Source organism: Onychomys torridus, chromosome 7, assembly GCF_903995425.1.
Source record: "Onychomys torridus chromosome 7, mOncTor1.1, whole genome shotgun sequence".
Lineage (NCBI taxonomy): Eukaryota > Metazoa > Chordata > Mammalia > Rodentia > Cricetidae > Onychomys > Onychomys torridus.
Genome location: NC_050449.1, coordinates 71,296,154 through 71,299,411, shown reverse-complemented (window position 1 = coordinate 71,299,411; position 3,258 = coordinate 71,296,154).

The window sequence follows — 3,258 nt, the reverse complement described above, 5'->3', positions numbered from 1 at the left end:
ATATCTTTGTTTCTCTTTGCTGTACATGAACTTGACCCAGGATCTTTACATCTGGTCAGTGGGGGACCTTTGGTCATATCTCATTTATCCTGCAAATGCTCAGGAGGAAGGGGGCATGACTCCACTTGTCAAATTCTAAGCATCTTACTGAATTTGGTTTCTTTTTAAAAGTCTAATGTATAATTTGTGTCCTTTTGCTGTAAGAAAGGACAGAAAGTAGCAATCACAGTTTGCATCAAGGGCAGTGGCTTTCATAAAACAATGGACTGGACCACAAGCTATTCTGTCCCGGCCAGCGAGGTTTCAACGGAGACGACCCACCTGTGGGAGCGAATGAAAGGAACAGGGGACACAAGAGACGACAGCAAGACAGGATTCTGATCAAGCTGCAAATTTTATTTTCCTCAGCAAGGCTTATATAGCATAGGAGGGGATGGGGCAGGAAGGAGGGAAAGAGAAAAGGGGTGTGCAGAACATGGAAGGGGTACAAGATGTGGGAGACAAATCGTGCAACTGTGAGATGTTGGCTAAGGTAACTGTCGGGGCCATTTATTCTGTTGCTAGGCTACCTGACCATGGAATGCTCTTTACGTTCAGTTGTCATGGCACCTGACTGTGGAATGGGCCTCTGGTTAGTAAACAGGTGTTACTGCTCTGGGAAAGGGCAGTGGGCTTACAACTTGTTCTCTGGCCTAGCAAGTACTTTTCCATGGTTCATGTTTGGTTCCTGACATCTTGGTCCCTGACACTATTCCATGAAGCATACATGTACAGTGGGCTATCTGGTCCTTAAACACACTTTTGAGAAAAATCTATGCACACTTTGTCAAGAGGTCCTGGCTGTATTTACATAACCAATGGACCTGATGATGCCTTCTCTAGGATTCATGATTGGCAGCAGCTACAGGCCAAGTGTCTTCCAGGAATTGCTACTTGGGAGAGAAAATAAGCCTCATGTATCTTGTTTCCTCCCTTCTGCTCTCCTTTCCAAAGGTGTAGCTCAGTGCTTCCCTAGCATCCCCAAGGCCCTGATACAGATCTCCAGCACCACCAAGACATTTAAATGGCCACTTTAGTGCACCTGGGTCTGCTAACATCAATTTTCTCACTTTTTTTCTAGACTTTTTAACTGGGCACTCAATAGATGTTTGTCAGAGTCAGCCAGAGAGAGATATGTAACTCCCAAGCTACAGTGATGCAGGTGGGGTTTACCAAGGTGTGTCAATCACTAAGGCAATGACCTGAGAACTCAGAGGGTTCTATTTAGTCTCATCCCTTAAAGAGCAGGCTGGGTGATGGAAAGGGGCTATTACATAAGCTCTCCATCGTTACCAAACGCATTTCCTGTCCAGTCAGCTGCCAGTTAGAGGTATTCGGTATTTAAGTGTTAGTTTAGGTAGGAAGGGCCTGTTTAAAGTGGTGGTTCTCAGCCTTACTAACACTGTGACCCTTTAATACATTCTCTCATGTCATATTATAAATCAATAATAAATCAATAAAACACGACTCCCAACAGCACAGGAAACAGTCCTAAAATCTAAACGACAGAGCTGCATGAAACAGAGGAGCTCTGGACAGGAAAACAACAGTCACCAGAGCGAAGAAAGGTCAACAAAACAGAAAAATTCTTTGCCAGGTACACATGGCATTAATATCTAGGATCTATAAAGAACTCCAAAAATTAATATTCCTAAACCAAATCATTCAATCAATAAATGGGCTGGTGGACTAAATAGACATTCAAAAAAAGAAAAAAGAGAGAAAAGAAAAGAAATACCAATGTCCAATAAATGCTTAAGAAGTGTTCAATATGCTTAGCCAGCAGGGACGTGTAAATTAAAACTGTTTTGAGACTCCATCTCACCCAAGTCATGTTGCCTGTCATCAAGAAAACAACTAATGAGAATGCAAACTTCTGCAGGCATTATAGGAATATGTGTGGGATTCTTTTAAAATAACACTGAAAAATAGAAGTATTGCATGACTCTACCACTCCTGGGTTTATGCTGACAGAATTGTGAGTAAGCTGCAGAAATACTTGCACACCAGAGTTTACAGAGGCACTATTCAGGACATAGAGCCAATGTTATGCCCATCAACAGGTGAATGAACAAAAAGATATGGCACGTATGCTTAATGAAATTTCAGGCAGCCATAAAAATAAAATCATGACATGTATAAGAGAATGAATACAACTAGAAATCACTATATTAAGTGAGATAAGCCGGACTCAGTAAGACAAATACCTCACTCATGTTTTCTCATGTATGTGGGACCTAAATTTAAAAGTGTGTGTGTGTGTGTGTGTGTGTGTGTGTGTGTGTGTGTGTGTGTGTGTGTGACTGTGTGTCTGTGTGTCTGTGTGTGTCTGTGCGTCTGTGTCTATGTCTGTGTCTGTATGTGTGTGTCTGTGTGATGTGTGTGTGTGTCTGTGTGTGTGTGTATGTGTGTGTGTGTGTGTATGTGTGTGTGTGTGTGTGTGTGTGTGTGTGATGTGTGTGTGTGTGTCTGTGTGTGTGTATGTCTGGTGTGTGTGTATGTCTGTGTGTGTGTGTCTATGTGATGTGTGTGTGTGTGTGTGTGTGTGTGTGTGTGTGTGTGTGTTGTAGGTCATGAAAGTAGAAGGGGGATCATGAGAAGTAAGCAAAAAACAATGGAATAATGGAATACATATAACGGGAAAACAGAAAGGGTTGTTAACCGGAGGGAAGGCAAGGCAAGCAACCAGATGAGGAGAGGGACTCAGGAGGGCAGTGAACAGGAGGAACCAGTGAGAACAAGGGAAAGTGACCTATGTGTATGAGATGCCGTGATGAAACACTTTACTCTGTATTTCTAAAGTAAATTTTCCCCCCAAAAAAACCTGTGAGGAAGAAGTTTCACCTATGACTCTCCAACCAGAGACAACAGACACTAAGACTGTGTGACACTTCTCCTCCTCCCCCCAAATGACAGAAAGTGGCAGCATGAACAGACACTCAGCATCATTTGACCAGAGGGAAATGTAAATGTCTCTTCATGCTATTTCCTCAAACCTCTTAGGGTGACTGTTATCACAAACCAAGACGTTGGCAAAATTGTGCAGAAAAGGGAACAGTTATGAAATACAATAGTATTGTTGGGAACATAAAATTATATCACAGCCATGGAAAATGGTATAAAGTTTCCTTAAAACACTAAAAATCAAATTAGCATCTAATCCCAAAGAATTAGCAATTGGAACCCCCTAAGAGTTAGAACCCCAAGAGATGTTTGCTC